General features: G+C 51.0%; 1 long non-coding RNA gene across 1 annotated transcript; it reads right to left on the bottom strand.

The window, feature by feature from the left end:
* Nucleotides 1–262: 262 nt before the first annotated feature.
* On the bottom strand, nt 263–27769 carry LOC109256544 (uncharacterized). Its single transcript, XR_002075707.2, has 2 exons — nt 27646–27769; nt 263–641 (listed from the first exon to the last, which is right to left on the bottom strand). It is a non-coding gene; the product is annotated as an uncharacterized LOC109256544 (long non-coding RNA).

The raw sequence follows: 27769 nt of genomic DNA, 5'->3' as shown, positions 1-27769 counted from the left end.
GTTATCTGCAGGTAATATGCTGTCTCCTTAGAAAATTGGGTAACACACGCTTCGAACTAATGCAAGGGTTCAGCAAGGTACGATATAAAAGATTAATAGATCCCATTCCCAATAATACCAGCCAAAACAAATGGAAATACAGAGGAATAAAGAAAGACAAGAAAATACCTAGGAATAGACTTAACTCGCGTTGCCCGGGTCCTACCAGAAGGAAACCACGGCATTTATTAAAGGGTGCACAGGATGAATAAAGCAAATGAAACAAGAAACAGAGATCTGTATTTATTATTTGCAGTTAAAAAGGCAGCCAATTTTCCTTGGTTGTGCTATAAAGGACATTAGCAGGCAATTGGTGAAATTTGAGTAAGATCTGTAGATGAGATAATAGTGATGATTCAGTGTCATTTCCTGATTTTGATCACCGCACCGTGGTTATGGAAGAGAATGGCCTGGTTTTCGGGAAATTCACACTGAAGTATTCAGAAGCTGTCTGTGGAGGCCGCCGTAACACGACGTCACAGACTGGGGGGATTGTGAAGGGCAGAAATTTCTAGCTCACGGTTCTGGAGGCTGGAAGTCCACAGTCAGGGGGCCAGCGTGGTCAGGTTGTGGTGACCTGGAAACTCTTGTGTCCTCGCCTGCTGGAGGGAACACAAACATTCGATCTAAAGTGGAAGTGAAGGGGCGCCTGGGTGGCTCAGTCGGTTAAGTGTCCGACTCTTGGTTTTGGCTCAGGTCATGATCTCATGGTTCATGGGATCGACCCCCACATCAGGCTCTGCACTGACAGTGAGGAGTCTGCTTGGGATTCTCTCCCTCTCTCTCTGTCTCTGCCCTGCCCTCGTGCATGCTTTCTCTCTCTCTCTCTCTCTCTCTCTCTCTCTCTCTTTCTCAAATAAAAACTAAAAAAAATAATTGAAACAAAAAGTATAACACATTTGCAACTTTCAAACAGCTCAGAAGCTTCTACTAAATAACAGTAATATGTATGCTTATCTACATATGCGTATGGTGATGTCAGTATATTTAGAGCCAATAAGAAAATTATTTGTGGAATCTGGGTGAAAGGTACGCAGAGAATCTTTTCAAAACTTTTACAACTTTTCTGTCATTTGAAATTATGACAGAATTTCATATTGTTGTATGAAACGGATATATTCAATTCATATGAATTGAACTCAATTTGTATTCAGTTTATATTGCTTAAAAAACCTTACACCTTAAGGGGTGCCTGGGTGGCTCAGTCGGTTAAGTGGCTGACTTCAGCTCAGGTCGCGATCTCGCGGTCCGCGAGTTCGAGCCCCGTGTCGGGCTCTGTGTTGACAGCTCAGAGCCTGGAGCCTGCTTCCTATTCTGTATCTCCCTCTCTCTCTGCCCCTCCCCTGTTCATGCTCTGTCTCTCTCTGTCTCAAAAATAAACGTTAAAAAAAAAATTAAAAAAAAAACACCTTACACCTTAAGAGGTTTCAGCTTTTAAGCAACAACCTTAAAAAAAGAGTAGCCAACAGAAGAACAAAAAGGAATAATGAAATGATAAGGAATTATAAGTAACGATGAAACAGGAAGCTGGGGAAGAAGGAGACAGTGTCGTGTAAGTGAGCTAAATTATAACAGTTAATATCAAGGAAACGAGTATTTTCTAAATATGGGATATTAACAAATGTAAGTGTCTCTATCGTATGAGATAAGGAGGTAACCATCAGGAGAAATATAAGCCCAACAACTTAGGAGGGAATCCATGGGTCGCTACACGTAAGATGCAGGGGAGAGGGGGTGGGAGCTCTTTGCTACAGTATCATTAATTCTTTGGATCTGTTTTCTCACTCATGCATGCATCCTGTTGATAAAAATTACAGTATTGGTGAACAAGCAGAGGACGAATGGTTCCATCACTGGCTCCGGGAGAAGTGATTCGAAAATAAAAAGGTAACACATTTGGGGAAACCTGGGGGAAAAGAGAAATGTGGGCTTGGTGGACAGAGGGTTCGGCATCTCTGGAGAACGACACGGCAGACGTAACCTCGTCCAGGATGTTTGTGCTCCCCTCTCCCCACCAGCAGTCCTCTCCAATTTTGTCCCCAGGTGAGGGACACAGATGGTGAAGAAAAGATGTGGGCAGAGATTTCCCTGGCAGCTGTGGATAAACACGGTGACAGCAAATCTAAACACTCAATACCAGGGCATTGACTTAAATAAACTCACAGCACCTCTGTGAAGTAGCCTTGAAATTTGAGTTTAGCAGGCTATTCAACAGTGAGTCATCAAGATAAGCTCTTTATTTAAATTTGTTACCAAATAGGGGCGCCTGGGTGGCTCAGTCGGTTGAGCGTCCGACCTCGGCTCAGGTCATGACCTCGGGGTTCGTGGGTTTGAGCCCCGCGGCGGGCTCTGTGCTGACAGCTCGGAGCCTGGAGCCTCCTTCGGATTCTGTGTCTCCCTCTCTCTGTCTGCCCCTCCCCTGCTCACACTCTGTCTCTCTCTCTCTCTCTCTCTCTCAAAAATAAATAAACATTTAAAAATGTTACAGAATAGCATTTCTTGTATGGTGTTCGTATTTCTTTTTTAAATGTTTATTTTGAGAGAGAGAGAGAGAGAGAGAGAGAGAGAGAAAGGAGGAGCAGGGAAGGGGCAGGGAGAGAGGGAGAGAGAGAATCCCAAACAGACTCCACACTGCCAGTGAGGCAGTAAGGAGCCTGACGCGGGGCTTGCCCCCACGACTGCGAGATCACGACCTGAGCCAAAATCAAGAGTCAGCAACTTAACTGACTGAGCCACCCAGACGCCCCGTGATGTTCATATGTTTTAAAGGATGCATCCTCACACACCAAAAGAGTGGCATTCAGTACAACAGAATATCACCAGGGCTTATCTCTTACGTGGTAAATTATGAATGGTGTATGTGTGTGTGTGCATGCGTGTGTGTGTATGTGTGTGGGGGGCCGGGGGGGGGGGTCTACCTGTGCCCGCGGGTGTTTAATTGTAATACGTTCTTACTTTTTGGCCATCAGGAAAAATAACTCTCCAAGCAAGAAAGGTCTTGTGCTGAAAGGAGAGGTGACAGAATAGGGTGGGATATTTCTCCCCCTGAAAAACGCCTCAGGGGTCCGTGCGTTACTTCAAACGCCTCCCCCGACGTGCCCGCGTAACCAAGTGAGACGGGCGGAATGGCAGAATCCGCTGTGCCCGCACCAGCCATGGGTCTCAGTTGGGTGGGAAAGCCCTTGCTTGCCATCTGGCCAAACCATGTAATCAAAGCCAGGAGGTTCCTCGATTCCTCCCCGCCCCCCCCCGCCCCCGACAGGACCGCGAGGCGGCCCGCACTCCCGCGGATCACCGGTGCTCCCATTTGAAGCCATGAAGCCAAGAGTCCCTTGTCCAGGCCAATGCGACGCTCTCTCCTCTCCTCCCGCTCTCGCTCCTTCATGAAACAGTTCATACCTTTCACCACGTGCTCGAACGTCCCCCCACCCTGTGCCAGGCACTCCGTCGGTGCAGATACGTCCTGTTGAATAAAACAGACATGGTCTTCCCTTACAGTCCGGTAGAAGAGACAGACGACTACATGAATATACGGCTTCAAATGATCAAAGGAGCAACAATGTAAAGGAAACTTACACGCCGATAGGACATATGGGGGGGGCCAGGGAGTGGGGGGCGCACTCGTTCTGTTTCAGATACGCTGACCTCACCGTTACTGAATGCCAACCTCAGGGCCTTTGCACTTGTGGTTCCTCTGCCCGGAATGCTCTCATCCAGCTATCTGCACGATTCACTCCCCTGTTACGTTTGAGTTTTTGTTTAAAAGTCACCTCCTCAGAGATGTTTTCATTGAGTACGTCATCCAATATGTCCCCCGTATACACACATATACACACTGTCTTTCTTCATAGCCCTTAGTGCTTTACATTATATGTATACGTGCATATACATACATGTGTGTATGTGCATGTGCATTTATGTGTATGGGTACACTCATATTTTACTAAATCGAGCACATGTTTGTTGAGACCCTATGATGCACCAGGCACTATAACAGGTGTCGAGATTATGGAGATGAAAAACCATGCCTGCCCTCACAAAACATTCACTCTAGCTCCGGAAAACAGACGCCAAATTTTTTTTTTTTTTTTTAACGTTTATTTATTTTTGAGACAGAGAGAGACAGAGCATGAACGGGGGAGGGGCAGAGAGAGAGGGAGACACAGAATCAGAAGCAGGCTCCAGGCTCTGAGCCGTCAGCCCAGAGCCCGACGCGGGGCTCGAACTCGCGGACCGCGAGATCGTGACCTGAGCCGAAGTCGGACGCTCAACCGACTGAGCCACCCAGGCGCCCCAAGACGCCAAATTAATTAGGCATATTTTCAGGTTGAGACAAGCTGCATGAGGCCAGTTTAAAATAGATTCCAGGTTTTGTGAGTGACAGAAAGGGGGTATCAGGGGCACCTGAGCGGTGCAGTTGGTTGAGCATCCAACTCTTGATTTCGGCTCAGATGACCATCCCAGGGTTGTAGGATCGAGCCTCGCGTCGGGCTCCAGACTGAATATGGGACCTGCTTAAGATGCTCTCTCTCTCTGTCTCTCTCCCTGTGCCCCTTCCCCAGCTTGTGCTCTCACTCTAAAATTAAAAAAAAAAAATGGGAGTGGGAATCAGAGGGTGCTCTGAGGACGTGACATACGAGCAGGTGCCTGGAGAGGTGAAGACAGCAGCCATGACAGCAGCCAGGGAAGGTGCTGTCCAAGTGGAAGGCTCTGGAAAGGCAAGGGCATGGAGGTGGGTGTTTGAGAATCAGCAGGGAGGCCGGCGTGCCCGGCACTGGGGGCGAGATGCTGTGCAGGACAGGAATAGATTCCGAGCCTTGCAGCTGTGGTAAGGACTTTGGAAGTCATTCCGAATGAGAGGGAAAAACCACACGGGGAGATTCAATCTGGTTACTTTAACGTCAACTTATTGAAGTGTAATCTCCATACCATCAAATATTCCCAGTTCAAGTACACAGTCCAGTACATTCTGCCAGCTCTCCACACCTCCGTAACTGTCTCTCCAGTTGAGATACAGAATATTCCCATCCCCGGGGAAGGTTCCCTTGTGCTGCCTTTGCGGTCAACCCCCTCCCTCCGCTCTAGGCAACCACGGGTCTGCGTTCTGTCACCTTAGATGAGCTTGCGCTTTCTAGATCCTCAGATAAACGAATGATACAATGTGTCATCTTTTGGATCTGGCTTCCTTCACTCGGCACGATGTTTTTGAGATTCATCCGCGCTGTGACTATCACTGCTTTGCGTGTGTGTGTATGTTTCATTACTAAGGAATATTTCATTATATGGATATACCATAATTTGTTTTTCTATTTATCTGCGGGTAGATACATATTTTGGTCGTTTCCAGCTTTGTGCTGTCTTGAATAACGCCGCTATAAGCTTTCACATACGGGTCTTTAAATGAACATATGTTTTCATTTCTGTTTACGTGCACACCTAGGAGTGGGGGGGGGGGGGGGTGGGCCATATGGGCAGTGTAGGTTTAATTTATAAGGAATCGCCAACTGTTTTCCAAAGTGCTTGGACCAGCAGAGGGTAAACACAAGAGAGTACTGAGCAAAGTGCTGGCCTGGGAGAAATACATGGTCAAATTTACCGTTAAAAATACCACGGCAAGTAAAAAAAAAAAGGGGGGGCGTGGCGCCGAGGTGGCTCGGTTGGTTGAGCGTCTGACTCTCGATTACGACTCAGATCGTGATCCCAGGGTTCGATCGAGCCCCACATCAGGCTCAGGGCTGAGCATGGAGCCTGCTGGGGATTCTCTCCCCTCCCTGGGCCCTGTCCCAGCACCCCCCTCCCTTTAAGATAAAATTTAAAAAATATCACTGCAGCTGCTGGGTAGGGGATGGACAGAGAATGAGGACAGTGGCACATCTCCGGAATTTGCTCGTGGGAGGTGATGGGTGAAGCGATTCCACAGGCGGTTAGCACGCAGAGACATCGAGACACTGGCCCAAGGCGGCACATGCAGTGAGCAGAGAAACCAGGAGGCGCCCGTATCCTTGTCTGTCCTGGGAGTCCAATCACATGTACTGTGTAGACTCGTCCCCTTACACCTTCTGGACATCTCAATACCCCTATCAGAATATAAAACTTTGGACTGTGAGTAGCCTGTTCTGCAAGCTTTCCACAAAATGAGCATTTCTAATAAATTTTAACTTGATAAACGAGCGATGTCTTGCAACGCGAGTCCTATGTGACGCCCAGCGTCACATGATCACAACTGAGCCAATGGTTCTTGAAACTGGTTTTGCCGCACAAGCGCTTTGGATTACAAGCCCGTTTCCAGAACGAATCGTGCTCACAAACCAAGGTTTCGCTGTATTCTGAGTTTTATATATACGCAATATCTTACATATAAACTTTGTATAAATATACATCACTATCAACCTCTCTCTCTCTCTCTCTCTCTCTCTCATCTATAGCATTGCCTTATCTTAAGTACACAAAACACTTCCCAATTATTTTTAGGAACAGTTTGATCTCTTACGTGCTCTAAAGCCAAGCATTAGAAAGCTTCGTCCTCTCAAGAAACGTCCATCACTGAGGCATTCTGGGCTCAAAGAAATAAGAGTTATCCTGCCGGAAGAGATTCCTCGGGCTGTACCTGTCTCCATCTCCCTTCCTGCACAGGGGTCCCGCTCCCGACTCCCTGTTCAGCTGGGGACTTGTATTGCGCCCCCCCCCCCCCACCCCCCACGGTCTCCCAAGAGACCACATCCAGACTTTTCATCGCCTATTTGCACTCACAGCATCTGGCCTTGAGCAGGATCCGGAAAGTAGAGGGCTGGTTCTGAGGTCCCCCTGTTTCCTCTTCCTCCGGGAAGCACTCCTGGGTTCCAATTTCCAGGCCTCTGTGCAGTGAGCACCATGTAGCTAAACTCGGCCCCAGGGGATGTGGGCAGAAGTGACACGTGGCATTCTTCCGCGTGCCCATAACACCGTCACGCATAATCATCCACCCCGCCAGCGAAACCACCTGCTACGCCTCCCCAGGACGGAAGCAACCTGAGCCCCTGAATGTGGGGCACAGACCCTCGTCGCCCGGGAAACAAACTGCCGCCGTTGAGCCACCGCCATGGTAGAACCGTTTGACCCCGCGCGGCCGGTGGGCCTCGCCTTCTTTTCCTTTGAGCCTGGGTTTGAGGCTCTCGCCGCGTCTTGGTGGCCTGACCCTGTGGTTCAACTTGGCCCTGCCCTGCTCAGCGTCCGTAGCGCGCGATGAGCACAGGGCGCTCGGCGTCGCCTTTCAATCTCGTTTACACGTTCCATTCGCTTCCACAGTGTTTCCTGGTTGCGAAAGGAGGAGGGGAGTACTCGTTTTCTGCTATTTAATGAGAAGGTAAATAGCTAGGGGCTCTAGAACCGGATGAAAGGGACACTCACTTTTCGCTGTGTACCCTTTCATATTTTTTTTTTGCAATTCGGGACCATGCAACTCATTCAAATAAACACATTTTTTTTTTTGAAGTACGAATAGGATGTCAACCCAGTAGGGTTACAGCTTTTTCCGCGACGAGGACCTCCTGCGATTCACAATTGCATCTCAGACTCCCAGGCGAGGGTCTGGCATGAAGTAGGTAATGTTGTGCCGTGGTTAGAAATGCATCTCCCGTGGGGGCACCTGGGTGGCTCAGTCGGTTAAGCGTCCGACTCCGGCTCAGGTCGTGATCTCGCGGTCCGTGAGTTCGAGCCCCGCGTCGGGGTCTGTGCTGACAGCTCGGAGCCTGGAGCCGCGGCTTCGCATTCTGTGTCTCCCTCTCTCTCTCTCTGCCCCTTCCCCGCTCGCGCTCTCTCTCTCTCAAAAATAAACATTAAGAAAAGGAATGCAGCTCCTGAATCAGACAGACCCGGAATAAAATCCTGCTGCTACCAATTACTACCCTCAGTATGGCCGAGAAAGAGCAGATTTCCTCGCGTCTCCAAGCCCCAATGTCTTTGGTGTGACAGCATGACACTAGGGCCTGGATCCTAAGATGCTTGGAAGGAACTACCTGGGACATGGGGGGTCAGCATAGCTTAGCACCAGCACCTGACGTAGAACGTTGCTGAGTACAATGTTTGCTCCTGCAATGAGGCATCGAGTAAATGTTTTTGAATCCCTGCTGAACCGAACAGGCAGGTCCTGTTAAGAAATAAAGGGGAAAAATATAACCCACAGGCATCCACGCATCCTGAATTAGTGCTGTCCGGGGTAGTTTGTCCGGATTTATTTCGACTGTAATACAATCAAGCTCGTGTACCAGAACTCCGCTTACCCCATCCCTTCCACCCTATTTGGCGTTTATTGATGGCCATTTACAAAGAGTGTTTATTTCCTATGCAATTGCATTTTCAGAGAGAGCGAAGGGGGGGGGGGAGGTATCACGAGGAGGACGTTTTATTAAGAGATTATTTAATATTATTGATACACTGTGCCAGGAGTCAAGGAAATGCGCCAATCGATGGATGCCCACATCAATGTTTAATCTACTCTTAGCCCTTTGCTGGAGTATTTAATTAGCTTGTGATTTGGAAAATTGCATGGAGTACACAAGGCGATGAATGTTCTGGAACTGAAGACAGAAGTGATTATTTGCTTCCAGCAGCTTATGAAACAGAAAGGCCGGGAAATGTGGTACGGAGAGTCTAACACGGGAAACACAATGGTGAGGGCAGGTCCAGAGGGAGAGCTTGCCCCGGCATTCATACTTAGCCACACAGACTTTTGAATCGGGCAAACCTCACACCCATTCTGTGGGGTCCGTTGGTGGCTGACCCCACTTCGTACAGGAGGCAATAAATACTGAATCAGGGATGCTAAGACGTTTGCTTTGAGACCACTCTTGGGTGCCCGCTTTCCAGGGCGTCAGTCCCTTTAATTCGGTGCATCCAAATCGTTGACCTTGGTCCCCGGAAAGGTTCCTCTGGTTTGCCTTTTGTCACCCCAGGGAAAAGGGTGGGGTCAGAAGTGCCAAAATGGCCATTCTGTGGGTTGGGCAACCGAGAACGGAGAGCTGACAGCACAAGAAGGGCCTTTGCTCTGAAGACGGGGGACGGGGCCACGAGCCGAGGGATGTGGAAGCCTCTAGAAGCTGGAAGAGGCAAGGAAACAGGTTCTCTCCCAGGGTCTCCAGAGAGAACAGAGCCCTGCTGATACCCGGTGAGGCCACGGTGGCACTTCCGACTTCCAGAACTGTAACTAACAAGTCTGTGGTTTTCTTAAGCCACCAAGTGTTTGGTAATTTGTGCCTAGGAGACGAAGAGAGGCAGCCTCTTTCCTGCAGTGCTCTAGAGTCGCCACATTGGAGTTTGCTTTTCACACAGTCCCGGCTCTTGAAAGGGGATGTTTCTAATCCGATCAGGTGCTAGACTAGGACAGTGTCCACGACACAACAGAAGGTAAACAGATTTCTGAAGTCTCGCTTCCACTTTCTACCTCTCATGGAAGGCAGGGTCCAAAATGCAGTCCCACGAGGGAAAACGTCTGCCCAGCCGTCTCTCTGTCTCTCTGTCCTTCTGCGTATGTGTGCTCTCATTCCTTCGATGCCTTGTCCCGTATGGATGGCCAGCTGGTGGCGTCATTTGGGCTTAGGCTGAGGGGGAGACAGAGGACCCTAAAGATGACAGGCTCCAGCTGTACCCTCCAGGTGACATGTCTACATGGTCCACTCTGGCATTTGGGGCTCACGTCCAAATTATACTGAAATCGTGCTGGAATTTCATAATTCCCTTTAACCTTTGTATTTACAATTGCCTCGGGGATCTCGCCAGCGAGGTATTTAGAGTTTGGGACGGAGTTGAGGCATCAGTCTCAATGTTATCTTAATTCCGCCGAGCCCTCGTCTCAACCCTAAGACAGCCTCACTCTTTCCTGGTCCACCAGCTAATGGAGGAGCCACCTTAGTGTCAAAGAGCCTGGGGTAGTGCTGGCTTACGTGTCCATTCGGGTCCTCCATGCCTTGCCGTGAACAAAGATACCGGACGTCACGGGAGCCCTGTGGACTTGGGTTTGGCTGGATATTGAGGGACCGTGGAATATGGAGAGACAGCTGGGAGACGAAGAGATAACAAGGCTACTGTATTGATCTGAAGGATGATAGTAAGAAGATAAACACTTTTTGTGACCCGATGTATCAGTTTCCTATTGCTGCATAACAAATTACTCCAAAACTTAGTGGCTTGAAAACAACAATGTAAATTATCTTTCACTTTATATGGGTCTGGCTTAGCTGGGTCTTCTGGCTCTGGGATCCTTACGAGGCCGTCACCCAGGTCTGACAGGGCTGTAGTCATCGGAAGACTCCTTTGGGAAAGGATTCTCTCCCAATGTCACACTAGCACGGTCGTCAGCAGGATCCAGGTCCTTGGTAGCTTTTGTAGTGAGGACCTCAGCTCCTCACTGCCTGTGACCTATAGGCTGCCCTCATTTCCTTGCTATGTGGGAGTCTCTGTGGAACAGGTCACAACCTGGCAGTTTGGTTCATCCAATGAAGCCAGGAAGAACCAGAGAGAGTAAACACAAACAAACAAGATGGAAGTCATAGATGTTGTGACTTCCCAGTCTTGGGCGTGGCATGCCATCGTATTCCCCATATTCTGTTCCTTAGAAGGAAGTTGGTATAGGAACATCTGCACTCAGGGCAATGGGATTGCACCGGCCGGGCCTTTGGGGGTCACGTTGGAAGCCTCCTGCCCCCCTTACCATGCCCCGTGAACCAGTCAGTGCTCTCCAGAAACAAAACCAATAAGATATGTATAGGAAGAGATTTATGAGAAATTGGCTCATGATTCTGGAGGCTAAACTCTGCCGTCCATAAGCTGGAGGCCCCAAAAAGCTGGTGGCATAATTCCAGTCCAAGTCTGAAGGCCTGAGAACCAGGGGAGCCGATGGTATAAATCCTAGTCAAAGGCAGGAGACGATTGACGGAGCTGGAACTGACAGGCAGGAGGCAAAAGGAGCGAACTTTTGTTGCCTTTTGGCGACTTCGGACCCTCAATGGACTGGTGCCCGGCTGGAGAGGGGAGAACAAAGAACTGAGCCCACCATTCAAATGTTAATCTCATCCCCAAACACGCTCACTCGGAAATAACGTTTAATCTGGGCACCCCTTGGTTTAGTCAAACTGACGTGAAATCAACCATCATGTCCGGGTTCTTGGAGGACGGTCGGAGGGAAGGTGATATTCTCATACTTGCTGGACTCTGGACCCTCATCTCCATCGTCACCTGTTCAAACCCAACCTGTCCTTCAATAACCAAAGGAGCTGCCACCTCCTCTGGGAAGCTTTCCTGACTCTCCTCGGACGGTGTGACCTGTCTGCCCCTGGGAACCAGTCTGCACCCGCCCACTTTATGCAACTGTTATGTAATGTGCCAGAGTCACAATGCCGGGCGCTGACTTCCAGGCCTGTCACGTACGAGCTGTGTGCCCTCGGGAAAGTCAGCTCGCATCTCTAAGTGTCGCTTTCCTCATCTGTACAAGGAGGGTAAGGACATGAGGAGCACAAAATGATACAATGCGTAGAGCTGAGCACCCAGCCTACAGGGAGGGGATGCGTACTCCTTGTCAGTCATTACCGCAAGCGTCGTTCATTAAGCAACTTGACCACAGAGTCTGAGTCTTGCTGGTTCCCTCCTGACCCACAGTGCCTAGCAAGCACATACTTGGCACACGGCCAAATACTTTTAAACGGATGGAGGGATGTGGCCACTGTGATTTCTCCGTGCTGGATCTCACCGGAGTGGAGCGGTTCAGCTCAGCCGCGGGGTGTGCACTCCAGGCCCCCGGGGCCCCCTGGGCTCCTGGTCTGACCGCTTCATCCCTGAGCACCTTTCCTGCTGTTGTTCGAGGGCCCCTCCCGCCGTCTGTGGGGCTGGAGGATCTCTGATGCAATCGCAGTTCCATCGCCGTGGAGAATCACCTCGTTCCCCGTGCTGCGTGTCAGGGAGAAGGATTTACGGGGAGGGGACAGAACACTTCCCCGGACTTCCATCTTCCCTTTGCGTGCACTTTCCACGCCACCGCTCCTCCCGGCCCTCATCCTTCAGCTGCCCCGAGAATCCAGAGAGTATATATAATCTTTCCCGTTCTCTCTCTGTTACCTTTGCATCTGGCTTGCTTCCTCTGAGTCCGACACAGGTAGGGGGTGGCGGCCTCCGGTTTGCTTTGACGGTGGGCATTTCCCAGACCCTTTAGGAACGAGCTTTCTCATTCACGGTTCTCTCGCGGCTGAAATATGGTCGCAGGGAGCTCGGAAAATAGACCCCATCCTCTTTTCCCGAAAGAATTGAGCCATCTTTTTCCTCCTTGCTGCCTGCCATCCGCACTGAAAAGTTAATCTGTTCCTCTTCTCAACTAGTGCATTTATCATAGGGAAGTGGTCTGTTGTGGAAAATATTGATCAAAGGCCTGCCAGGTCCTCTGCTGGGTTGAAATCGAGTGTTGCAGTCAATCAATGGCTTGGCATTTGGTGGTGCGGAGAGAAGGCGTTGTCCTCCGCATGAGGCCGGGCTGACGGATGCAGGGAGGGTGCTGAGGAGGGCGTCTTTCTTCCGTCTGCTTCTCCTGGTTGGCTTAAAGGGCAGGGTGGAATCCAGGAGGCTGGGCCAGGACTGGGGAATCTGTGGTCTGGTGATCTTGGGGGGGCCTCTGCTCCCCCCAGAGGGGGCCAGGCTCTGCGTGTCGATAGGAGAGGAAACAATTGTCAACAAGGACACTGGTCAGAGTCTATGGGAATGACGTCTTGATGTAGAATTAGCATGCAAGAGAAGAAAAGAAAAGAAAAGAAAAGAAAAGAAAAGAAAAGAAAAGAAAAGAAAATTCAAGGGGGCACCTGGTGGCTCAGTTGCTTAAGGGTCCAACTCTTTTTTTAATTAATTTTTTAAATGTTTATTTTTGAGAGAGGCAGAGTGTGAGCAGAGGAGGGGCAGAGAGACAGAGAAGCACAGAATCTAAGCTGTCAGCACAGAGCCCGACGCGGGGCTCGAACCTCCGAACTGCGAGCCCGTGACCTGAGCCGAAGTCAGACGCTCAACCGACTGAGCCACCCGGGCACCCAAAGCATCCAACTCTTGATTGCATCTCAGGTCATGGTCTCGAGGTTGTGAGATCGGGTTCCATGCTGAGTGTGGAAGCTGCTTCAGATTCTCTCTCTCTCTCCCTCTCCTTCTGCCCCTCCCTCCCCCTCAAAAAGAAGAAAGAAAGAAAATTCATTTCAATTGAGGTGGTAGAAATGGGCTCCACTCCCCACAGGTAAGTTTCTGTGTTCAGAAGCCCTGAGAGTTTCCTAATACAAATGACGCCATAATTGAAGATTAACTCTGGGTTCCGATCAGTAACTTCAATCTCTCCCTCCCTTCCTTCTTCCCTTCCCTCTTCCTGATTGTGAGGCTGCCTCAAATGCTTGTCACCAAGTAGCTGCTTGCTACCTGTCAGGCACTATTCTAAGCATCAGGGATAGAGGAAGGACCAGGAAGTTGGTTTACAGTTCACTAAGCTCTCTGCTTGAGGATGGCCAGGGTGATTCAACTGAGAACAAAGACATACACTACTTGGGGGAGTAATGTAGCCAAGAGGGCTTCAAGGAGGAGGTGGCTTTTGCAGACTAGGAAGGCATCAAGAAAGGCAACGTGCCTCGGAAAGGCACCTGGAAGCAATCACCCATGGGAAGAGGCCACAGATTAATTCCGTGTTGGCAGGTGTAATAGCCATTGGCCAGGGAGGTCAACTGAGGCACTTTGGGACAACTTGCATGATGAGCCAAGCCGGTTACCGTGAGCCATGAGTGACGTCAGGCAAATGAGGGGCTTAATACCACTTTTGCCTGACAGTAGTGCTTGAAGTATTTTATTTCCTGGAATAATTGAGATTATTGGTTGTAAGTGACAGAAAGCCATCTGCGTCGGTCATGGTCCCAGCTGGAAGCAGATGCGACACTCAATTGGGGTGATATGAATAGCGTTTAACAGAGGAACTATTTACAAAAGTGCAAAGCAGCTGGGCCTGGAGGGGCAAGAGAAAGGAGCTGTCACCAGATCCCGGGGCAGGTGCCGGGGGTGGGGGAGAGACGGAGAAAGAGAAGGGGAGGGGAGGAGGGGCCACCTGCTACCTTTGGTTGACGCCATCCAGCCCACTCTGTGAAGCCACAGTCAGGGAATGAACCTCCGGCCTCAGCCTCCCCCTTCCTCCGACCTCCGGCCGGTGTGCTCCGTCAGCCAGATTCTACCGGAAGCCGAAAGCCTTGGGAGCTGGCAATGAAGTTCACGCAGCTCAGCCTCTTGGGGCAGGGACCGCGCTGGAGGGGGTACGTCTAGGAATCCAGATGGCAGACAGAATATAGGCACCTGCCAACTCACATTGAATTAAGCCGATGAGTGATTTCATGAGATTATGGAAGTAGAACTGTCTTGGGGCATTCCTGACCCCAAAGCACCTCAGAACCCGGCTTTCCTAGGGGATGGTTAAACTTTCAGACGGTATAAGGTGGTCCAATATCTTGGGGCCAAACTACAACCAACCAGCTTAGCAACCCAAGTGGGGAGAGGAGGTGTCTTTCCAAGAAATCCCGGCAATAATCCAGATTGAGGTGAGCTGGGTCCTACTTCCAATGACCTTCACTTAGAGTATTCTGAGCCTCAGTTTCTGAGCCTTTAAAATGGGAATGGGCTAACCCCATGTGGAAAGGAGGATAGCATGATGGTCAAGGTCATGGACTTTGGGGCCACACTGCTTCAACTTAAATCCCAGGCCATCCACCTGCAGACTGGTGACCTTGGCTGTGTCTTAATCCCTCCAGGCCTCCCTTTTCAGACCTGTAGGGTCGGGATGATAATGGCACCTACCTCGTAAGGTAGGTAAAATAATGCATGAGAATTCTTAGCAGACCATCTGCAACCCAGTAAGTGTTTGATCAATGTTAATGGATGCTTTTGCATTGTTATCATTCTTCATGCTTCAATTCTGTTCAGCTGGGAAGAGGCCTTTCCTTTCGAGTTTTCAGAGGGACGATCTGTGCAGCTACGCTGGAAGAAACTCCTCTCCGCTCTCCTAAAAATGGTACCCGTACCCGGTATGAATTTCTGATCTCCAGTCACGGGAGACAATGGTGATGCTGATTTGCCCTCCTTCTTCCATCCCATTACTGCCTTTCTCAACAAACTGATTTCTCCTTGCTCTTAACTCTCCCATGTTGTCGAGAAATATCCTTCCAGCTGGAACGTCTGGTTTCTCTTGCCCTCTGGAGGCCAGGTAGCAGTGACCTGCTGGTCTCCCCCTTGGTGCCCAGATTTTCAGTGTTCGTCGTCAGGGATGCACCCCCAAGAGCCCCGCTGAGAGCCCTAGCCTATGTGACCAGCATGTCAGTACATGGGGAGCTGGGCCCCGCAGGCTGGCCTCCTATATCCTAACGGACTTCCTTTCCCCAGGAAACTTGCATGCTGGGAAGAAGGAGGAAACGCTCTTTCCTTAATTTTCTTTTGCTTTGTGAAAGAACCAATTGTCCATGAAATCAAATAAAGGTGCAATACATATTAAAACACTGCGGGCTTGCTAAATCCGTTAGATGGGGGAAAAAAAACCCCAAAAAACAAAAAAACCAAAGCTTCAAAGAAATGCCAGTCCGTGCCTCTGAGGTTTATAATCATGTTTCATTGCTTGTAGTTCGGTAAAAACAACAACAAAAATAAGCGTGTGAGTTTAAAATACGACTCTGGGCAGGTGTGGTGAAGTGTAAAAAAGTCTCCACCAGAAACGAGGTGGCCACATTCCAGCCTGTACCCTCCCAGCTCCGTGCTGAGGGTCACGTCTCTGCAAAGCCTCGGTCCTACCCCTTCCCGTCAACGCACGATGACGGTGTGGGGCCAGACTCACGCTGGAGACCACCCCAGCTTGACGTGTTTTTGGTTTGTTTCCTTTCTTGTTTGGTTGTTGAGAAGGTTCCGCCGGGTTTTCTCTCTTGAATGCTGAAATGACGCATGGGGCCAGCTGAAAGCGAGACAAGACCACCTGACTTGTACCTCCTTTGGTCCCGACGCTTTTCCGTTGCAATGGGCAATACGTTGACCGTGGCCTGTCTACGCCCACACGGTGCGGGGGGCGGAGGGGCACCCCACAGATGTCAGGGTCAGGGCTAGCTTTCGTATCTCCTCAGAAATGAAGCAGATGGGCCCCTCGGTTGGGGAAAGGGAGACGATTGTCCAGGCAGAGCCAAACGGTGTGTAGATTGAATAATGGATGGATGCCAATTTTCTGGACAGTCGGTAGGTCGTTCAGTGCTGCCCTGACCTTCGCTCTGGGTGAGGTGGACATTGGGTTTGTAGATACGGGCTCAGCCCTACTTGGCCCCTGGGCCTCGACAGCTCTTCCTCTCAAGGAGGAACCCTCCGGTTTTGCCTTGTTTTCCCCTGAGCTCTACTTACCTCGACCCCAGGGTCAGCGTCCTATCCCTTGTACGACACATCAGCACAAATTCCCTGGCTTAGAAGAACACAAACACATTATTGGACAGTTTGGTGGGAGGTCAGGGGTCCAAAAGGGTCCTCACTGGGCTAAAATCAAAAGGTGACAGGATCGTATTCCTCCTGAAGACGTCAGGCAAGAATTGGTTTCCTGGCCTTTCCTGACTTGGAGAAGCCGTCTCCTTCCTCGGCTCATGGCCTCTCCTCCACATTCGGGCCGGCAACCGTCGCTCGGACCTCTGCCTCTTCGCATCGTCCCCTCTTCTTCTCAGAGTCTGAGTCTCCCGTCTCCCTCACGGTCCCCTGTGATGGCATTGAGCCCACCTGGACCATCTGGAGTAATTGCCCATCGCAAGATCCTTAGCTGGATCACAGCCGCAAAGTCCCTTTGGCCACGGAAGGTAACACATTCACAGGCTCCGGGGATCAGAACACGGACATCTTGGCGGGGGCTCCGGTTTTGCTGACCACACCCCTGCTCCCAGAAGTGTGAGGGGGCGGGGTGGGAAAGATTATTCCGATCTTGTAGTCTTCCAAAAGCTCCAGGGCTCTGGCTTTTGAAACTCCAAAAGCACTTTTCTCTGCTTTTCCTGCTCTAAAACCCTTCCCTGAGGCTATGAAAGTCTCGTGGTCTGAGTTGAACAGAATGACAGGCCACGGGATGAAAAATAAGCAGCAGGGGCAGAAAAGATGTTGATAGATGCGTCACCATACTAACCCCACGGGGGGACATCCATCAATCTGACTCCACAGTCGGGCTCTAGAAGTTCATGTTGACAGTTCCTGCAGGAGTCCAGGGTGGCTAATTCAGAGCCAAGCAAACATCCTTTCGTCTGCAAACTTTTTTGAACATCTACGTGAACGTGAGGCATGGCCTCGGGTCAGAAAGGACTGATACTGTTGGAAGCATGCCAGATGGTCACAGCCACCAGAGCGGTTGAAACAAGACAGAAAAGACCAATGTCGGCGAGGACCTGGGGCAGCCGGGACCCTCCTGCACTGCTGGGAAAGTGTGTGCCTTTGCACAACCACCACCAAAGAAAACTACGTGTCAGAATCCCCTAAGGTGAGCGTACGTATACCCCAGGACCTGGCGTTCTCATAGAAACGTGTACCCAAGAACACCAAAAGACACACACGAGAATACGCGTAGGGGCACCACTCGTGACCGCCCCACCCGACAAGGTTCCAAATGTCTACCACACTGCGAGGGATAAGGTTCTGTGGTGCGGTCACACGGTAGGATGCCGTATAGCAATGCCGTCTCAGTCCGTTCAGGCTGCGATAACAAAACACCCTCGACCGAGGGCTTAAACAGCAAGCGTTTACTTCTCCCACCTCTGGAGGCTGGGAAGTTCAAGGGTAGGGCACCAGCAGATTCAACATCAGGTGACAGCTCATTTCCTGGTTCGCTTCCTGCTGTGTTCCTGCTGTGTCCTTGCAGGACAAGAAAGACGACAGGAGAAGTGTCTGGGGTCCCTTTCATTGTGGAGCCAATCCCATTCAGCAGCGTTCCAGCCTCATGACCCAATCCTCTCCCAAAGCCTCTCCTTCCAAATGCCGTCGCCTTGGGGCTCAGAATTTCAACACATGAATTTGTGGGGGACACAAACCTTCAGCCCGTAACAAATATCCATCCAGGGATGGATGAAACGCAGATACAGTACATCTCGTAAATAAAGTGTTGTGCGAAAGAAGGTGGCCGCAAAAGAGGGCATATGCTGTATCTCATTTATTATGAATGTCAAGATCAAGCAGAAAACATCTCCTGGCACCATTATTCACCTGTCAGGTCTCCACTGACAGGTGAGGTCCCGCTGGGCTCCCTGAATCGGGGCGGGCTTGGGTGCGAGAGGAGCAGTGACCGCTGAGCCTGGCACTCGCTCATGGGACGGACACACGCCTCTGGAGTCCTGAACCGCTATGCCAGGAGTCGGCGAGCCTGAAGGTGCTGGGCTGGGGCAACCACCCTAAGAGATGTCAGGGAGCCCAGCTGTCTGAGGCTTCCCAGGCCCGACGCCAGGCGTATGAGTCTCTAGATGACTCCAGCACCCCCTCCCCTCTGAGCTGCCCCCACTGAGACTCAGTAGAGCAGAGACAAGTTGCCCCCGCCCTGCCCAGAATGCACATTTGTGAAAAAATAAAATAAAGCAAACAAACCATGGGTAAAACTACCCTGTGATGTTAGAAACGAGGACAGCGGGAGGGACGCCGGGGCGGCTCGATCGGTTGAGTGTCTGACTCTTGATTTCACCTCGGGTCATGTGTTACCACGAAACAGAAGTTCAGTTGCAACAGTCTCAAGCAAAAAAGGATTTCTTGGACACTCCCGTAAATGGAAAGATGGAGCCTCAGGCGTGGCTGGATCCAGAGGCTCAAACAAGATGCCCAGGGCTAGAGCTCTTGTATTCCCTTTCTCTGTTTCCTGCGACTGCTCAGTCTGGGATGTCGTGAGTCTGAGCGGACTTTCTCTATGGATTTTCCATTCTCATAGCTCAGAGGCAACAAGTCCCGAAGAAGTCGTTATCTATTCTCATTGGCCCAGAGTGGGTCATGTGCACATTCCTGAACCAATCGTTAAGGCCGGGGAGATGGAACATTCTGATTGGCCAAGCCAGTGTCATGTGTCTATTCCTGGAATCAGGGGTCACTGTCACCCTAATCACATCACTGTGACCAGGGAAGGATGTTTCCCCAAGGGAAGTGAAGGTATTGTTCCCAAAAGGGGGGCTGCAAGCTGGAAAGGCAAACAAACAGGTATGTGGGATGTACATTCTCAGCCTTGGAATCTGCAAACGGGGTTGAATGCTGATCTCTAAGACCCTCCCCGGACACTAAGATTGCATGATTTCCATCCTGAGGCTGAAGGCTTTCTTGGTGCAAGGCACTGGCTGCCAGGGCTGTGGTTTATGGAACCAAGCAATGCAGTTCAGACTTATCCCAATCTTTGACTTCCTGTAATGTACATGCACTTCATTAGTTCCAGAGAGAAAGGCAAAAAGAAATATGTTATCTATCTATCTATCTATCTATCCATCCATCCATCCATCCATCATCTATCCATCCATCCAACATCTATCTGTCTATATATCCATCTATCCACCCATCATTTGTCTATCTATCCATCATCATCTATGTCTGTCTATCTATCTATCTATCTATCTATCTATCTATGTATCTCTCTATCTATGCATGTATCTATCCATCCATCCTTCCATCCATCCATCATCTATCTGTCTATATATCCATCTATCCACCCATCATTTGTCTATCTATCCCTCCATCATCTATCTATCTATCTATCTATCTATCTATCTATCCACCTAGAGAGAGAGCAAAGAGCATTACTTTCACATGCTATCTTTTATATTCGTCACACCTTCCGTTTTAAAGATGTTAAATGAGGCTCAGAAAAGTTCCCCCAAACCATGCAATTGCCGTCAGGCCAGCAGATTTAAAACCTGCTCTTTCGGGCGATATCAGGCTTTCTCAATCTTGACTCACCACAATTGACCTTTGGGGCCAGATAATTCTGTGTTGTGGGGGGGGGGGTTGCCCTGTGCACTGCAGGGGGTCCAGGAGCAGCTCTAAGCCCTACTCACGAGATGCCAAGAACATCCCCCACCCCACGCGGTGACAATGAAAAATGTCGCATGCCTCCTGAGGGACAGTCACCCTGGCTGAGAACCACCGTTATAAATGACTGGTGGACGGAAACCCGGGCTTTGTCCCTTACGAGCTGGGTGGCTGCGGGGTGAATATTTCACCTTCCTGAACTCTAGTTTCCCCATCTGTAAAATGGGATCAAAACTGTCATGCCCCCCCTTCATCACCCACGAGGACGTTTTTGCCTGGTACTTTAAGTGCTTCATAAATGGTGACCGCCGCAGTCTCCCTCGCCAACCTGGAAATAATTTTACAGAGAGGACTTTTTTTTCTTTTTCTGGCAAATTATAGACACACTGAATTGCAAACGAGGACAGGCATTTGAGGCCACTCTGGTTGCCTAATTAGTATAACTCCATTGACAGCCTGGCTCCTTCAAAGGAGGCTCCTTGGGATGTGGGCCCTCTGCAGAGCTGGCTGGGAACTCGAAACGGAGTCAGAACAACATCAAACGTTTCAAAGCTCAGAAACGAGGCCATGTTCTCCAATAGGGAGCTGTCTCTGTAAACGTTCCCGTGGTTATTAAATTCCTGCGGCGGCTACTTTAATTGGACCCGCCTCCCTCACTTGGCCAAACCCGGCTGCACAGCCCCGCCCTGGTTTTGTCCGGGGAGCAGAATTCCCGACCAGAGACTCCTGTTGTCAGCCTTGCTCAGATCCCGGAGCCCGACTCCACCGATGGGTTTGCCTGTTTTTCCCACCCCGAGCCGACTTGGTCAGTGGCCTCAGTCCCTGCCCGGCGGTGCTGGGATGAAGCCGCCCTCCCCGACCCCACATCCGCTGGGTCCCCTTGTCCACCTCGGTGTCTCCAGCGCCCGGCACATGACCTGACCCAGAGTAGCCCATCGGGAAGTGTTAAATGAACCCGCGACCGAACGGGTGCCGAATCTCGCCCTTCTGACCTCGCGATGCCCATCGGATGCTGGGTCTAGGACCCCAAGTACTAAGCCTGGGGACCCAGGCGGGCTCCACGTCGCAAGGTCCCCTGCCTTTCCCCCCAAACTCCTCACTTCATCGGAGGTCGCCGTTCGTCAGTCTGCATGGGACTGTGTTGTATCCAGCCAGACTGTTGTGTTAGCAAAGGGGTCATTGGGCTCACATTCTTCGGTTTGCAATAATCTCCATCACCATAGAGCTCCGCCCCCAATCAGTTACGCTTCCGCCTGCAGGCTCCAGGCATCTGGGCTGGGATCTGTGATAGGACAAGACCCCCTCGCCTATAAGCAGGTCCCAACAGACTGAGCTACCTAGAATCCAGGCCCCGGAGCCTGACCCTGGTACCCTCGTGGATCTCAGCCTGTTTGACCAGAGTCCAAGCCCCCTGTATCCCTTCCGGTTTTGTCCCACTGTCCTCCCGTCCTTCCTCTACCTTTCCTCCAGCTGGTGGGCAACCAGGGGTCTCTTAGCACCTCTTCCTTCACTCTTGACCTCGTCTCCGATTCTTCCAAAAGAGCCGGCCTCCCAGAACTGTGGAAAGTGGCTTCCAGGGTGAATATCCGATTTCCTCCCGAGGCGCACATGTCACAGTCCCAGAGGGCTCGGGAAGGAGATCTTTCAAAATAAACACAGGGACGATTTTTCGATTTTTCCCTTGGGACTCGGTTCTCAGACCACACAGTGTCCACCTAAATTAGCACAGGCCAAACCACCCGGCCCCTGTTCCCTCCCCCCACAAGGCCGGGGAATTTCACTTCGAGGCCGGTCACAGAAGGTCATACTCCAGGGTGACCTGAACCATCCCAGGATGGGGGTGGGTCAGGAGCAGGGCTGGACATCAAAGCCAACCAGGACCGGAGAGCATGGGCACTGGCCAAAGATGTTCGGGACAAATGCTTGGCTGGCTTTTCATTTTAAACACAAGAAAGCTCTTAGCGCCACATTTTGGGGCAGATCATTACATCCAACCAACAATAAGACGTGGAAATTCCTTGAGAGCAAATTTTCCCAGAGTGAAATGGTTATTGCTCTGGCACAAGGTAAATGCAGCAAAAATCCCGTTTTAATGAACTTGAAGGGATGCCAGAATTCCTGTAGCAACGGGAGGGTTATGTCTATGGAAACAGTGCCCAATACGCAGGCGGGGCTTGCCTGATACTCAGGAGGCTGGTTCCTTTAGGATAATAAAGCAATGGTATTTGGAAGGCACTCCGCTGCAATATTCTTATTTTAGAGGTAGGGAGAGACGGCACAAGGGACGGGATGTCGGCACGGACACTGGAAACCTAGCTTTGATGCGTAGCTCTGTAACTTTGCGCAAATAATGTCCTCTACCCACAACTCAGTTTCTCCACCTGCGAAAGGAAAAGATGGGAACACCCCCGAATTGGACTCGGAAGGCCGGAGAGATTTCTAAAGCCATGTGATCATGTCTGTTTAGAAATCCTCGACTGCTAATGACCTGACCCAGTGTGGCGTTACATTTAAAGGTGCAGAGCCTGGGGCGCCTGGGTGTCTCAGTCGGTTGAGCGTCTGACTCTGGATACTGGCTCAGGTCGTGATCCCAGCGTCGTGGTATCGAGCCCTGCATCGGGCTCTGGGCTGAGCATGGGATCTGCTGGGATTCTCTGTCCCCCTCTCTCTCTTCCCTTCTCCCGTGCTCATTCTCTCGCTCTCAAATAAAAGAAGAAGAAAAATAAGGTTACAGACTGGGAAAAGAATTGCAAGCTTTGCTGATGCATTGTTTGGTTATTTAATGAAACTTCGTATCTATCCTGCTCTGTCATTAACACCCCCCCTTCCCCCAAATAGTCAAGTATGCAGACGGCCCGGCAAATCTCTGCCCTCGCTACTAACAGAGACCCATTTACAGGGCTTTAAACCCAGAGCGTATTCCTTCACACAAAAGAACTCCAGACATAAGTAGTTTGGGGTTGGTTTGCTGGTTTCCAGCGTCATTAGGGATCTTCTGTTTTCTAGTCCAGTGTCCTCAAAGTCATGCCATGGCTGCCAGAGCTCCAGCCTTCGTGGCCCGTTCCAAGCAAGAAGAGAAAAAGCAAGAGGCAAACATCTATCCCTCCCGAGTAAGCCCCTGTTAAACAGATTTCCCAGAAGCTCCACTTGGTGATTTCTGCTAGCAACTCATTGGCCAAGCCTAGTTGCAAAGCAAGGGTTAGAAAAGGAGTATTTTCAGTGGTGCATGATCACCCCAAATGCAGTAGGGGCTCACAGTGAGCAAGAGGAGACAGTTGATGGTCCTCTCGTCTAACCAACAGATCCTCGCCATCCTGGTCCTTCCAGGCTCCTGCTCCTCCAGGCACGGCCCACAAGACCTGCTCCAGGCAGGCTTCTCCCCACCCCCCATCCCTACCCTGTAAGTGCCATTCTCCTGCTCCAACAACCTTTCCCTTGTGAATTATCGCACCATGGTTCAGGGGGTGCTTCCCTGTTTGGACGGAGACAGAATCTTTGGCTCCTGGCTGCCTCGTGCCCTCCCTCCCCAGTTTTCTCTTTTGCCTGGAGCCTGATTTATAATTCACCTTTCATTTCCCGTTCAGCTTCGGTCTCCTAGAACGCTGTTTGGACCCTGGCTACGGTCCAGTATTTATAAACTGAGTCCTGTTCTGCTGACGGCTCCGGGTTTGGAATTCTGGTTGCTTCGTTGCCTCTGTACCTGGCTCACCCCTGACATTCCTTCCCTGGACCTCGATCCCTGAGTCCTAGCTCAGAGGACCCCAGTGCAGGTTCACGGGCTCTTGTTAGCAAACTATGTTTTTACTGCACCCAGGTAGGGCTGGGTCTCACGGACAAATGGAATTTTCTCCTCCACAGATCAAAATCCACAGTTCTGCACTGGAGAACACGGTTATACAGGCAGAGTGCCTTGGAGAGTTTACAGGGCATGAGTGGCTGGGAAACTCGTAAAAAGATGTCCCTCCCCTCGGTAATCATGAAGATGTAAAGTCCCACGTCGAAGGAGCCCCATCTTAAGGACTTGGTGTTTCCGAACGGTGAAGAGTCGAACCAAAACAAATAAAAAATAAATAAAAGGTCCAACAATATTAGGTGCTGGCGAGGATGCTGAGAAACCAATTATCTTATCTGTCGCCCGTGTAACTGTCAACGTGAACGTCGACTTTGGTAAGCAATTCGGATATATACAGTGAGGTTAAAGAGGGGAGTACCCAGTGGCCATGCCCTTTCGCTCCCAGGTTTATACTTTAAAGAAACTCCTACCCAGGGAAGCTGGGATATGGATGTTTGTTGCAATGATGTTTGCACAGGGATTGTTCTCGCTGAGAAACTGGCTCCTTGGTGAGGGAGGCATGTGGCTGGAACCAAGACTGGAGAGCGCCCGAATAAAGAGAACACGCCAGCTTCTGTGTGATTCCCGAGATAGAAAGGCCGAGAGCCACTGGTAGGGGCCCTGCTTTTCATCCAGGCTTTATTAGTAACTTCCAAGAGAATGCACGTGCCTGGCTGGTGGCTGGATGGTCCAAGAGACACCCTGGGACAATCAGACAAGGGGTCAGTGCACGGCAGCAAGAGATGGGACCCAGGGGCTGTGCAGTGGCCCTTGTAGACACTTCAGCCCACAGCACACGCCGATCTTGGGCAGGTGACTCGGAGCCCCATTCTTGGGTGACGGGAGCTCATGAAGATGACAAGGCCTGGATATAAATGGGACTGTGGCTTCAGGGTTAGGTTCCAGTTCCAAGAGGAGCCAGGATCGTGTAAAAATCATACATTGTTATCGCCTTCGTAAGAGCTAACTGAGCCTCATCAGGCATCACCATGTGTCAGGAACCGTCTAACGTCCTACCGATATCGCCGACATCAGCCAAAGGTGGCCACGCAATACGGCTCTGACCAATGAGGTCAGGATGGAAGTCTGCTTGACGGTGTTTCCAGGAAAGCTACTCTATCTGCCCGGAACGTGGATATAATGGTCAGGCGGCAGCAGCCATCTTGCGATCAAGAGGAAAAGACATTCACGCTGAGAATGGCAGTCCAGGAAAACAAAAGAATCTGAGCCTTGGCGGTGATTGGTGTCATGTCCCGACTACCTCTGTGTATCGTATTTAACGAGAAAAATCTACCTCTCTTGGTTAGGCCACTGTAGCGTCCGATAAACACAACGTGTAAAGACATACATGATCTCATTGGATACTCACGACAAACTTCCGAGACAGGTAGTCCTACAGTTACCATTTTACAGGAGAGGACGATAAAGCTGAGAGGAGTTTAGCGTGGGTAGAAGACTCTTGGCCAGACCTATCTGGCTCGTTCCAAATTCTCCTTTATTCCTATGCTATTCTGCCTCTGCGCCATACATTGAGATGGGGTTTAATCCAATTCTCATGGGTTGAGTCAACAGAGAGCCAACGGGAGAAGGTAGCAGGGGGCGGGGGCCTAGAGGCGACGCAGACATTCTCGATTCCATCCTGAGAGGGGATGAAAATTGGCATCGGAAGTCCTGCCTATTACTCCTTTCCCTGGCAGGATGCCCTCAGGGGGTCCAGGAGTGGGGACGCCGGGGGGGGGGGGGGGTCCAGGTAAGAAGCATCAGTCATCCCTTCAGCTACGCAAAATGAGCAGCAGCCATTGAGCTCAGGAGGCCAGTGAACGTAGATTGAGAATAAAGTGGGGATCCAGGGTGGGGGACGGACCAGACTTCCTCGGGCAGAGAGCTGGAGCCCAGCGAGGAGGCAAATGTTTCTTGGGTTATCAACACTCCTCCGGAGAGACTGATTACGAAGAACAACGTTGGTGAGAGGGGTGGATGGAACGTTTGGTTCTGCCTCTCACCCACTCACCCCAGAGACACGAGGGTACCACACCCACAGGCAACAAGTGGGACAACAGGCTTAGCCGTGGGTAGGACGTACCACCCTTCACAGAAGGGTGCAGAGGGAGGTACCTCTGGGCTTCGAATCCTGGCATCCACACTTAATGATAGCTTTCTGGGTTTTGTTTTTGTTTTTTTTTTTTTTAAGCAGGCTCCACACCCAGCTCTGAGCCCAACCCGGGGCTTGAACTCGTGACCCCGAGATCCAGACCTGAGCTGAGATCAAGAGTCGGATGCTTCACCGACTGAGCCACCCTGGCGCCCCGAGAGCTTTCTGATTGTCTTAAAGGAGTCATTCAACATCTCTGATTGTTGGTCAAGGACTCACACGTCCTGGTGAGGACGGAGGGAAAATCCGTGCCCACCCCTGGCTCACGCTGGGCACACAGAGCCTGAAAGCACTTCTGCCCTCTTCCTGGGTGTCAGCCTGGAACAGGAACCGCTTCCCTCTCTGCTGTTCCGGGAGGATCCACAGGGGAGCACGTACCAGCGGCTGCTGCTGGTGCCACTCAGCGCCTTGTGTTCTTGACGGTATTAAATGCTCCCTTCTGTGCATCCCGGTCTCGGAAGGTGTGGCCAGGCGACAGTCACGCGGCCTGTCGCCCGCTGTGTCTTCTGGAATCACATCGTTTGCTTTCCCAACTCCTGCCCCCCTCCCCGCGCCGGCCATTCTCTCTCTCTCCCCCCCTCTCCCCCTTCTCTTTCCTCCTCTGTCTCGACACGAGGCTGCGGGGCCACACAGAGGCAGGGTAGCAGCAAGCTGGAGCTGTAGGGGGCAGCTTACGTATGGCAGGTGGAGGGGGGGCGAACTAGATTTCTGGGCTCCCTTGTGGATTGGCTGATGCCTTCGGTGGGCTCCGGGAGGTAGGGGCAACCCCAGCTGTCTGATGCCTGGCCCCAGGGCAGTCAGGACGGGGGTCTAGTGTGACCATCTTTATAAGGGAAGTGCTAAAGTGTGAACTTCATTAGCTATTTGAGAAGGGAAAATGGCTGGGTTCTAGGCAGGGGCCAACATGGGGTGGAGAGAGCACAGTCAAAAATATTGCAGGTAAGAAACAGACTACCTCGAGGCACATGCTGACAGCAAAGGCCATCATCTCCCGGAGACAGGCTAGCCTCGCGGCTAGAAGAGCAAGTCCTAAAGCCAATTCTACCTCCCGCTTCCTCCAGCCCCTTGCTGTGTGATCTCATGCAAGCCGCTCAACCTCTCTGTGTCTCCGTTTTATCTTGGGCACGTTGGATGGGTGGGTGAGAATGCTAATAACTGTCCCTGTCTCACGGGGCAGGTGTAAGGAGGAAACGAATTCATGTCATAAGGTGCTCAGAAGAGTTCCCAGAAGAAGGCAAAGGTTGGGTAAGTGCGGGTTACTCCCATCCATAGGATTACCGCATCGCTACGACCCTGTAGGGCGAGTGCTAATGGAAACATTCACTAGAGGCTGAGCCAGCAGTGAAGGCGGGGGGCGGGGAGTGGGGAGGTATTCCCAGCGAACAGGCTCCAACCACTGACCCATCTTTACCAAGTTCTGGCTGAGCTAGCAAGAATGGGTGGTCCTGGCTTGGTGACCCAGCACTGGAAGGGGCTGATCCTTGGGGTCACAGGGAGCCTCCGCCCGCCCTTGGAAATCTACGAGTGGAACCTCCATCTGCCTCCGCCTGGGGGAAGGTGGTGATTCCCTGCAGACCTGGGAGAGGGGTTTGGGGGATGAGATACTCACACATGGACAGCAGGAATGCTATATGCTGCACCAGTTTCAACAGCTTCTTTCGTGGAGTCCTCTCTGGGCTCCTGAAAGCCCCCTTGAGCTACGTTGCTTGGAAATCTACCGTGAGCATTTCTAC

This window comes from Panthera pardus, unplaced genomic scaffold (genome assembly GCF_024362965.1).
Source record: "Panthera pardus isolate Hobbes unplaced genomic scaffold, ASM2436296v1 HiC_scaffold_5, whole genome shotgun sequence".
NCBI classification, from domain to species: Eukaryota; Metazoa; Chordata; class Mammalia; order Carnivora; family Felidae; genus Panthera; species Panthera pardus.
This window is presented reverse-complemented; position numbering and strand designations above follow the sequence as displayed.